Raw genomic sequence first — 12,952 nt, forward strand, 5'->3', positions numbered from 1 at the left:
CAGGGCCAGGGCATTGTCTCTACTACTTGAAGCACAGTTCCACTTCTGGCTCTGTGTGTGTGTGTGTTTGTGTGTGTGTGTGTGTGTGTGTGTGTGTGTGTGTGTGTGTGTGTGTGGTTAATTGGAAGTAAGAATCTTATTGATTTTCCTTCCTGGGTTGGCTTCAGACTTCAATCCTCCGATCTCCTTCTTGAGTAGCTACGAGTATGGGCATGAGTCACCAGCCTCTGATTCTAAATTATTTATTTTATACAATTATTACTTTGTTCCAGTCAAAGTCTACAGAAATTGTGGAAGAAATTTTTACATATATAGAAAAGTAATGCTAAAGTTATTTTCTGATTATGACATCTATACTTGAAACCAAGGATGAAGATCAAATTCTGGGGACATATTTATCTCTGTCATTGTTTTTGTTAGTTTGATTTAGTTTCTTTAGCATTTGCAGCTGTGACTTGTACCTGAGATTTGGGAAAAGAGACTAGTACTCAATAGGTGGCGCCAATGAGACATACAATAGTTCCTTGTCAAGTGCTATTTGCAGAGAAGATTTATTACAAAGTTCAGTAATATGGACATTGGGGATAAAGACAGACTGACTGCATTGTCTCTTGTTTGGGGAGTGCTATGTCACTCCAGATGACTTTGGAGATTTATTCAATCCTTTCTTGATGTGGAATCTGAAGATAAATGTTTACTGTTTCTTGTCAGCTTTATATTTAGGGGAAAAAATCCTGTTTCAGAAGAAAATTAAGCCTATGTGAAATGCCTTCCATTCATTTACTTTAAGAGAGGGAAAACAGGATCACATATCTGGACAAACATGAAGTATGGATTTCAAATGAGACTCTTGGGAACTTCTAACCATTTGGAAATAATAATGTTCATTACTTATACATATCTGGCAGGCTTATTTATTTACCATTATGCCAGTTTCAGGCCAAATATACTAAATTGGAAAATTCTTCATTCCTTCATTCTATTATGCATTAAGTACAAAGCATGAATGTATTGTGGCAATTAATAGACTTAATTGAATAACTAAAAAGTTGACATATTTGCTTGTCTTATCAATTCGGAGAATTTAAACGGGAAAACATGTGTCTGTGCCCTAGAATGTATAAGAAAGTACCTTGGGTTGCTGAGAATGCTGAAAGCCATGTTCCCAAGAAAGGAACTGTCACATTGAAATGAGGAGTAGGAAGTAACTCTGATGTTACAGCCTTATTATGAATAAAATAACCATGAACATTTTCTGTATCCAAAGATTTTACTTTTCTATGGATTTTACAACAACAACAACAACAATATCACTAGTTCTATGTATTGATTAGAGTAAATTGATAAATCTCACATTTTTGTAATCCAGTTTGAGATAACTGACCAGGCAAAATTATATCCAAGATATGCCTCTCATAGCTCTAATGTTTTGGTATCAGTTTATTTTCTTTTACAAGTTAACATAAATAGAAAAGTCATAGAAATCCTTATATAGCCCAAAGAACATTTATCATTAATATAATCATTTAACACTATTTGTTTTTTTATTAGCAACTCAAAATGATGATGATTATATTTATTACCTTTTCCTAGCTGAAGTGTCCTCCACAGGCAGGTTTGCTGCCCACAGCAGTTTAAATCAAGAAAATCATGGCACATGTGTTTTGCAGGATGTGTGTGTTTGTGTGTGTGTGTGTGTGTGTGTATGTGAGAGAGAGAGAGAGAGAGAGAGAGAGAGAGAGAGAGAGAGAGAGAGAGAGAGAGAGAGAGAGAAGAGAGAAAACAAGAAAAAGCAATAAATTAAAAAAGGAAAAGAAAAATAAAACCATGAAAAGTAACCTAAAACTCTCATCAATAGACTAGGTCAAGCAGATGAAAGAATGTCATGATTTGCATTTCTTTTATGGCTAGAGATGTTGAACATTTCTTCAGATGTTTATTGGCCATTTTTTTCTTCTGAGAAATCTCTCTTTAAGTCATTAGTCCATTTATTCATTGGGTTGTTGTTTCTTTGAGGGATTGTTTTTAGAGATTTAACTTTTGAGCTTTAAGTATATTCTAGATATGAAGGCCCTGAAAGGAGGATATTCGTAGGAGAGGATCACAAAGACTCAATATCTATGTGCATACGATCATATAAAATGATGTTACCAAAATGAATTCCAATAAATGGAAATAAGAGGGGTTTTTTGTTATTTTGGTTTTTGTTGTTGTTCTTCTCCTTCGTCACCCTTTTTGATTTTTGTACTTTTTGTTTCATGTGTAAGTTCACTCATTTGGGGGAGGATAAGGAGGAACAAAGAAATGATGGGGCAAAAAATGAACAAATGCAGTAGTGATACTAAATAGACAGTATTGTGGGAGAGGAGGGTTGGCAGGGGAAAAACTGAGAAAAAAAACTAAGAAAGAGTTGGCCTTGTACAAAAAGAAATGTACTCTTTACCTGATCTTTACCTCTACAATAAAAATAAATATATTTATAAAAAGAATGTTATGGGGCCGGAAGTTTGGCCTAGTGGTAGAATGCTTGCATAGCATGCACGAAAATCTGGGTTGGATTCCTTGGTACCACATGCATTAAAAAGAAAAAGCCGGAAGTGGTGCTGAGTCTCAAGGGGTAGAATCCTAGCCTTGAGAAAATCCAAGGACAGTGCTCAGGCCCTGAGCTTAAGCCCAGGAATGGCAAAAAAAAGAAAGAATATTATGAATTGAGGATAAGCTTGAGGAAAAATATACCCAAACTATAATAACTTAAAAATAAGCTTGATTCTGATATATGATCAAAGAGATCAACTTAAGAATCTATGGGGTAGAAAAAACAAAAGTGAGGCAAAGTCATAGCATGAAAATCTATTCAATGATGTAGCAGAAAACTTCCTACAACTTATGGAAGATATGTACCCCCAAAGTACAGGAAGCATTTGGAATTCTGAAATAGACATGATCAGAAAAGAACTCCACATGAAATTATGGTTAATATTTCAAGCTGAAAAGAAAAAGAAAGAAAAGATATTGAAAGTTGAGTGCAATGGACATACCTCGCCCTGAGAAAACCACCTGCTGGACATGGTGTTTCCCCTGCCAGGTAAATATAAGATATTGAAAGTTGAAAAACAACAGATTACTATCAGGATAAAACCATCCGAGTCATATTAGACATTTGAGCAGAAACTAAAAACTTAAAGAAACAAAGACAATATACAGTAGAGACACTGTCACATTTATTTCAAATGAAGTTATGGACTCACTAGCATCAAACATACCCTGGACTAATTACCAAGTTCCCCTTTCACAAGGGTTCCTTTCCATTTTGTATTACCCTGCTCACGTTGCAATCTTCTGAAATTAGGAGGGTGGCAGATTCCCTTGAGCCATCTTTTCTTGGCATCGACATGACTATCAGGATTTTCTTGAGTGCTGAAGGTTACAGGAGAGCCCATGCTGTTTCTGGAGGAAAGCATGGACATGAAAGAAGTCTGAGAGGGGCTGAGGGGCTGGAGGTGTTTCCTCCATTGGAGAGAAGGAAGGGACTGACAGTAGATCCATATGCTTCCTTGGATGTTGCATCTGGATACAAGCTGTGCCTGGAATGGACCTACATCGCCGGGTGATAGTAATGTGTAGCTAGGAGAAAGATTCAGGAGTGATGTGGTTTGTCTGAACAAGCAATCTCTGCATTACACTTGTTATATTTTTGTAGTATTTGTAATCTTGTGATCTGCCCTGGCTGCAGGGGGAAGATGCATTCCACGAAGCCAGGCAGATAGAATCTGTCTAATGGCAAATAGAGAAAGGAAAGATAAAATGAAAAGAAGTGAATATAAAGCCAGCTTCAGAAGCATATGTCCAAAATGCTATGAATGAGTAGAAAATCATTGCCTCATCTTAAGGAAATTATTTTCTGTCAACATTTAGTTTCTTAAATCATATTAAGTGAAGTAAGCTAGACTCAAAGGAACATAGGCTCAATGGTTTCCCTCATTTGTCATAATCAGTAGAAAACTTGGACTCTCCTAGCAGAGATTTACAATAGAGCAAAACCTAGATACATAAGGCCATATAGTGTGACGCTAAATGTAAGGACCTCCAGGATATAGAAACAAAAGCCACATACTGAGTCATTGTTGTCCTTAATGTACTGTTATCTCTCATCTCTTTTGCTGTCCCTTGGTTATCTCATATTGTTACAATATTTCACCTCGTTATCTGATATATTTTATGTATGCTTAATTGGGTATTTGAAATAGGATAGGGAAGGGGGGGAATCCAGATGAGTGAGGGGAGGGAAGGAGGGAAATGGGGACCATGACATGAGAAAGGGTATTAATATTTGTGAAGTAATGCACCTTCTATCTGGTGAATATAATGTAACCCTTCTATTAATTACAATAAAATATATGGAAAAAATTAGTTTCTTAAAAAAAGAATATGGACTCAAACTATGAGCCCATTAACACAAGAATAGGTAATAAAATTCAGCATATGCTCATAATGGAGTTTCAGATATAAGGGAAATAAAATTATATACTGTCTGCAGGAAAATAGGTAGTTTGGATTTCATCAACATTCAGCCATTAGCCTCAGAAGAGCAAATATTTTATGTTGTTTCTCACATGTATACCCTAGAAACAGAAAGTCCTTAAAACAGAATGGGGACTCTGGAATAAATTTTAAAAAATGATATGGGGAAAGAATAGGGCAAGAGAGTATGAAGTAGTAAATATAATTCAAACATGGAGTTTGCAAGTACAAAATTATTGCCATGATAATCACTGTTTATTTTGTGTAACTGATACTCAAAGAAGCCCATTGTTAAGCTTACTGGAGTTCTTTTGCATTTGAAAAGTCATCTTTCTCTTAGTGCATTTTATCTTTGTCCTCTGAATATTTTATTTGAAATGTCAGGGTATGAATCATTTTATGTGTTCTTTTTGGAAATTCTATTTTTTTTCTTGTGTCTGAAATGCTTTTCATCAAATTTGAGATTTTTCTTCAGATAATAATTTTTGAATGTTTTAATGCTTATTACTGTTCATCTTTTTTGCATATTTTATTATGTTTAATTATGCCCCGTATTGATTTTTTTGAGTCACTATTCATTTTTTCTTTATGTTTTAATTCTGTGTTCTTCAGATTACATCTAAATTGATTCTATCCATTTATCTTAAGTTTTACTGACTCTTCTACCAGTTCAAATCTAGAAATGAGCACTGTAATGCATGCTTCTTTCTACTTATTTCAAGCTCCAACTTCAGAATTTCCCTTTGGTTCTTTTGAAACACACACCACACACACACCCCTCACCTCTTTATTCATATGCTGCATTTGGTGAGCTATTGTTGGCATACCTCCTTTCACTTTTTTTTTTTTTTTTGCCAGTCCTGGGCTTGAGCTCAGGGCCTGAGCACTGTCCTTGGACTTTCTCAAGGCTAGAGCTCTACCACTTGAGCCTCAGCACCACTTCTGGCTTTTAGCTATGTATGTGGGGTACCGAGGAATCAAACCCAGGTCTTCATGCATGCTAGGCAAGCACTTTAACCACTAGGCCAAACTCCCGGCCCCCTCCTTTCACTTTTTAAAACACAAAGTCCTTGAGTCTTCTGTGCCAAGACTGGGGCTTGAACTCAAGGCCTTGTACTCCCATTCGGTTTCTCTTGCTCAGGGTTGCTGTTTTATCATTTGAGTCACACCTTTACTTTTCACTCCTTTCTTTAAATATAATCAGGTACTATTTGGATCCTCTGAAAAGCTTTGGTCCCCTGTCCTTTCCTACATAAGGATCCCATTTTCATCTTTCAGTGCTGTATTCTGTATCCCGAACCCCCCTTTCTGCCCTGCCCACTCACAAAAAGTTGTTTCTGTGTGCTACTTTATATGTTTGGTTATTAGTTTAAACTATTTCAATGATGCTGATTTTTCCTCAGCAGTGAGGCCTCTGTTGTCACATTTTAGGGGTGAAAGCCCTGGATAAGTGCACAGTCACCCTGAGATGAAGGAAATATTCTCTTTGATCTTTCATTCACTGATGTCTTTATTAATCTGTCTGCCTTTGTAAATACCCTATCCAGCTGTTCGTCTCCACTAATTGCTGACTGACTTCTCTGTTGTTTTTAATAATACCTTAGGGACATGGGTTGCTTCACAGCATGGTTCAATTAAATCTAGTTCCACTATGAGGCCAGTCTTTAAAGTTCATTCCATCCTGTGTGTCGGTTCTCTCTGTGAAGACTATAAAGTTGTATAGCAGGGTTACAGTTTTGCTTACTGTTCTTGAGGCATTACAAGCCTCCCCTTGATTGCTTGCCAGCACAATATTCAATCTTCATTGTTTTTATGAGTGTTTCCCTTGACTTCCCCTAGAGTCAATCCCAAATAAAATTAGTTCCCCAAGAGTTTCTCACGCACCGTCTCTTTGCACATGCTAGCTGCACTGCCACTTGGCAAAACCACCACAGCTCTGCAAGAAAGGAGCAGTGACTTGTTTGTGGCAGTGTTGCCATGGATTTCTAAACAGGGCCTTGGTGAGGGGTGGTGATCTTGGATTCTTGACTCCTCAGCGTGCCCCTCCTCCCAGTGTGGCACCTCAACTTGCAGTGTAAGTTCAGTGAGAATGAACCAAGTCCCAGTTCTTATGACTTTCTCTGCCTGGCGTTAGACCTGCAGTTCTTCTGGTGGGGGCTGCCTGTTGTACAGTCGTTCAGGAGCATTCAGAGGCTCTCGTCTGGAAAAGAGGCTGGTTGTGTGGCCTGGTCCTGGGGCCAATAGTTGCACCTGACCAGGGTGTGTGGGGAGAAAGAGCCTTGTGTTCACGGATACATGCTCATTGAGAACAGTTTCTGAGCTGATCTAGGGGTGTGGGGGAAAGCTGAGTGAGTGGACTCCCCCAGCCACACAGGCTTGGTCTGCTTTCATTCAGATTTAATAGATGTATTCGACGTTTCTTCATTTGCTGGAGGCACTTTGGATTATTTCTGACGCCATCAAATAGTTTTATATGCTTGTGATACTTTCCATTTATGGGTCTCTCACTGGGAATGGTGTTTGTGGAGCTCTTCACACCACCATTCTAGAACTTTCTTCATCCTAAACGACTTGTTCTTTTATCATAATAGTTCATCAGAAGGCGTTTAGAGTTCAAGCTCATTTCCATTGTTTTTTTCCAAGCCACATTGTCATGACTTATTTTCTTTAATTTGGAAAATCCATTTATCAGAGCCAAGCACGGGTGGCTCGCTCCTGTAATCCTAGCTACTCAGGAGGCTGAGATTTGGGGATCGAAGTTAGAATTCAGCTTGGTTGGGAAACTCCATGAGACTCCAATTAACCACCAGAAAAGCCAGACGTCGCGCTGTGGCTCCAAGCGGTAAGAGTGTTAGCCTAGAACAAAAAAACTCAGCAACAATACCCAAGTCTTGCGTTCAAGCCCAGGAAACAACCAAAAACAGAACCAAAAAAAACCCCAAAATACACATTTATGATATGAAGAAACTTGTAATCATTTGCCTCCTTACTAGAATTATGTAACCACTGAGTGTCATATATATATATATTTTCCAGTCCTGGGCTTGGACTCAGGGCCTGAGCACTGTCCTTGGATTTTCTCACGGCCAGAGCTCTACCACTTAAGCCATGGCACTGCTTCTGGCTTTTTCCTATGTATGTGGTACCCAGGAATTGAACCTGGGTCTTCATGCATGCTAGGTAACCACTCTATCACTAGGCCAAATTCCTAGCCTCTGAGTGTCATATTTTTACAAGAAGCATTTTCTTTGAATATATCTTCTCACTAAAGGAAATTTCTCTTTTCTTTCCCTAGTCCTCTTTACATTGAGAGTCACTTGAATTTAGAAGTATACTTTTACATTTTTATGCTATATATGTAGTATTATCCATTCTGTGGTAACTTCCTTATTGAATTAGGAAACATTTACTCTCAAAAAGTATATTTTCCAAAGCCAAGTTCCATTGTAGTAGTAATCTCTGAATGTGTCTTTTGTGTACCGAAGTGTTTCTCATAGGCCACCTGGATTACAGGTGTTTTCTGTGCTGTATTAGAGCCCATTTGTGATTGGCATGTATCCGTCTGATTTCACTACCCCCATATTACATTCTTTAAAAAAGTTAAATGCTACAGTCTGAAGGTGTATGATTTTCTGAATTTTCAGATTAAAGCCTATTTCCTAATGTGAAAGGACAGAAGGTGGGAGGAAATGAGTGGATAAGGGGAGTAAAGGAATTAATGCCAATATAAGATAGGTGGCCAAAGGGAGCTTCATAGCCTTTGCATGTATGTGACAAATGTGCAGAATAAAAGACTATCTTTCTCTACATGGTAAACTTTCCAGTGCTTTTCTTCTACATCTAAATCTCCAGGACTGTGAAAAATAAGTTTCCATAGTTTTTATGTGACCAAACCTTTGGTATTTTGCTACAGCAGCCTAAAAGGACTATGACAGTGATTTGATGCAGCAGTTTTCCATATATCCCACACCATGATCAAGTCATTAGTGCCACATCCGTTATTGAGAGCCTCAGTCAGAGTGATTCACTTCTATTAGTGAACCCATGATAATACCTCATAAACTCCCAAAGCCCATAATTAACATTAGGATTAGTTCTTTGCCTTGTATGTTCTATGCACTTGGACAAATTTAAAATGATATTTATTCATCATTCATTGTAGGATTATACAGATTATATTTGTTAAGCAAAAAATTATGTGTATTCTACCAGTTCAGCTGTCTTCCTCTCTCTGAAACCGTTGGTCTCGCTATAACTTCTATTTACACTTTTATGAGTAGTTTGTGCTTGGAATATTATGTATAGAATACATCCTTTACACATTGGCCTTGCTTACTTACAGGTGCTTACGTTTTCTTTGTGTCTGTTCATGGCTTGATAGTGAAATTCTTCACAGTGCTGAATAATATCAAATCTACTAAAGCCTTACGTATACATTCGTCCTCTTGAAACACAACTTAACTTCTTCCACACTAGGACAAAGGCTGCTATCATCTTCTTTGTTGGCTTTAGGTGTGATTATGTGTTCTGGACAACTTGGCCTTGGTATAAAGGAGTGGATTAGAGGAGCTATGGTCATCAAGACAGATGTAGGATTGGATAGAATAAATTTATGGGAGATTCACTCTTGGAAAAATGGTCCTGGACAGCAGCAATCACCACAATTTGTCAGGACGGAAGACATATGGATGGGTCTGGAAAGGTGCTAAACCACTCGAGTTGTAACTTCACTTCTGGCTTTTTGTTGATTTACTAGAGAGAAGAGTCGCATGGATTTTCTGCCTAGGATGGCTTCAAACCATGATCCTCAAATCTCAGCCACCTGAGTATGTAGGATTACAGGGATGAACCCATCCACCTCTGCTTCTTTACATTTGCTTCTGGTCTGTTGTCGATGATCAATTGCCTGTGGATAAAATTTCAAAATGTCTAATATGTTCCCTGACCAATTTGTCTGTTCTTTTCTCAGCATTTTGCTATTTTTCTATAGTTTTACAGCTCTGTCTTAAAATGAGGTAGGCTCAGTCCCCCAGTTTTTTTCCATCTTTATTGTCTTAACATCTTCTGCATCACACATAAACCTATTGACACTTTGTTTTTATCCACAAGTTTCCTTGCTGATATATTTTTTTGAGTTTCGTTTAGTGTATAAATCTAAGGTATGGATAACAGAATTTTTTAGTCTTCCCATCCCTAAGTGAGGGAAAGTCTTCACTCATTCTATGTTTTTTACTAGTGAGAATTTTGAAGTCCTCCTCCTGCACATCTAGATCTTGTATGTATATTTTAGTTATATAAGCATTTCTCTTTGCGACCCAGTAGAAGTGTTTTAGTGTTTTTTTTTTAAAATTTTATCTGCCTATCTAATCTATCTATCCATCTATTTTTTGTCAGCCATGAAGTATGAACTCTGGGCCTGGGTGCTGTCCCTGAGCTCTTTAGCTCAAGGCTAATACTATAGTACTTGAGCCACAGCACCATTTCCAGTTTTCCAGTGGTTAATTGGAGATAAGTGTTTCATGGATTGTCATGCCTGGGCTGTCTTTGAATCATGATCCAATCCCAGATCTCAGCCTGTTGGGTAGTTAGGATTGCAGGTGCGAGCCACGAGCACCTGGCTATGTTTAATGTTCTTTAAAATTAAAATTTCCATTTATTCATAGATTCAATATAGTTGACTTTTATATGTACATTAATTTTGTGTCTTACAACCTTAGTGTAATTGCTTTTAAGTGGCATCTGTGAAAGTTGCATCTAGACCATTTGTGAGAAAGCCCTTCTCAATTAGTTACCCTCATATTCTTTTGTAGTTTTATTGCATTGTTTATGATTTTCAGTATGATACTGAGGAGGCATGGTGAGAGAGAATATATTTTCTTCCTTCTAACCCATGCGAGAAAGCTTCTGATTTTACACTTTGGTAAATTTTTCTTTAGCCTGCTATTTGGTGAGATTCCTGGATATGAGAGTTTTTAGCTTTGAAGAAATATGGAAAATATGGAATCATTATTTTTCAAAATTCTTTTTCTTCAATTTCTGTTTCTCTTACCTTTCCAAGACACTATTGTAGTTATACTAGGCTTTAAAATTTTTCCCACAGTGGGCCATGAACTTGGCCTAGTGGTAGAGTGCTTGCTCTAGCAAGCACGAAGACCTGGGTTTGATTCCTTGGCACCACATACATAGAAAAAAGCCAGAAATGGTGCTGTGGCTAAAGGATAGAGTTCTAGCCTTGAGAAAAGTCCAAGGACAGTGCTCAGGCGCTGAGTTCAAGCCCCGCAACTGACAAAAATAAATAACTCAAGTATGGAAAAAATTCCCACAGTGGAGTATTTTGATAAAAATTTTAAATTTCATTCTTAAAAATAAGTTTTTTTATTTGAATATATCATTTACATAATTTATACAACATTTAAATTTTCTATTTTTCTTTTGCAATGAATTTTCTGCTATCAATTGTAAAAAGGATACTTTTATCACACTATTTCTTCTCTATATAGGAAATAGATATTTCTTTTTATATTTTTCTATATATTTCCTTGGTATGCTAGTTGATTTCTTTTTTTATCTTGACACATAGTGTTTTGTTAACATTTCCAATGTCCTCAACTACTTATTATAACATTATTAATGGGTAAGTATCAATTAATTGATATTTGTGCTTATGATTAATTGTAGTTTTCTTATTGGAAGGCAAAGCAGAAATGCATTTAGTCTGTTGTTAACTTTTTGTAGCTCTGGAGCCATTGCCTTTCTTTATTTTGGCAGGGGGGGAGGGGAGAGGTCATGGGGCTTGAACTATAGCCTGGTTACTGTCCCTGAACTCTTCAGCTCAATGGAGCCATTACCTTTCTGAGTGATCTAGCTGTAATACCATTTTACTAAGAAAACTTGGGCAAAGATTGGTAATAAAGCTAGAAATCCAATACAAATGATTTGAATGCAAATCTTTAACTTGTCTAATTTCATTGTGATAAAATAAATCACTATTCATGGTGAATGATGACTGAAAACAATTGCAAATTGATTTGTAAATGTACACATATCATTAACTATCTTATTGCAAGATTATTTTAGATGTTTTATTGACAAATGGCAATTGCTATAATTTTCTTTTAGTAACCAAAGACATGACAACAGCATTAGCTCTGAAAGTCTAGAACTGAACCAACCTATCTGACTAGTTTAGTTTAGACCCAGAAGGTGATTTGGGATTATTTTATGTTATTCCTCTTTAAAATAGAATATTAAGTATGGTTCAATGATACATGCCTGTTGTCCCAGTTACTTGGAGGCTGAATCAGGAGGATTACTTTAGTATATGAGAGTAAGATGCCAGCCTGGCAACATGTAAGATCTTGTCTCAGAAAAAAAACCCTGATTTTTATTAATTGTATGTTTAAGTGTGGTGTTACTTGGTTCTAGGCATATACAGGTTGAGCTTGAATATATGTTCTATCAGACAAGTTTACTAAAAAGCAAAAGAGGTTGATATTCTGTTAGGTTCAGAAAGAAGAAGAAAAGGTTGAGAGAAAAAATAGACCAAGTGACAGTTCAACAGCAGCTCATTTGTTAGGAAAAAAAAAAAACAAAACCCTGCAAGGCAAAGCCTCCAGCCAAAACTAAAGCCTCACTCCTTGCTCACAATCTGAAGCATTTATAGTGGGAGTGAAAGAAGACTTGTCCAGGGAAGGTAATTCAAAAGTAATTAATGGCAGGGCATATGGTGCCAGTATCACCATTGGAGGCATGGGGTCAGTTTAGTTGAGCTGTCTGCTCAAGGTACAAACCGGGAATAGATTTTCATCTGGTGCTGGCTGCATGAGTTCTCTGATCTGGAAAAAAGACAAGGTGGGAATGTTTAGTAAAGCAAGGCACTATTCTGGGACCTCAAGATAAGGGAACCTGGCCAGTTGGTCTAAGATTCAATTTGAGAAACCATCAGTTCTGCTCCACGTGAGCATAAGCACGGTGACTAGTGACCTCACACCTGGAATATACGAAATGTCCTTCCAAAGACACATAGAAGAACATCCAGAGAAACTTCGTTTAAGTTGACCCAAAGGGTGAAATAAGGGGCATGCCATACAGATACAAAAACAGTGACACCCAAAGCATAAGTAGGTAGCACACTGCTATAATAATATTGAGTGGAAGAAGCCAGACTGCTGTATGGCTTGAATGATTATATTTATGATAGGAAATAAGGAAAGCAGGTGGAATAGTTTGGAGATGGTAGGACTGGAGCATCCTCTGCATGGTGGTAAGAGGGAGCAACTCATTTAAAAATTCACTGCTTTTTTGCATGTTATGTTCCCACACAATACAACCTTAAAAACAACCTGCAGGGACTGCAGGAGTTTGGACATAGGGGGAGAATGCACTGGAAAGAGAGCACCATGCATGCATGCTCTCAACCTCTGTCATTGCT

Source organism: Megascapheus bottae, chromosome 8 (assembly GCF_031878675.1).
Source record: "Megascapheus bottae isolate mThoBot1 chromosome 8, mThoBot2.hap1, whole genome shotgun sequence".
Classification (NCBI taxonomy): Eukaryota; Metazoa; Chordata; class Mammalia; order Rodentia; family Geomyidae; genus Megascapheus; species Megascapheus bottae.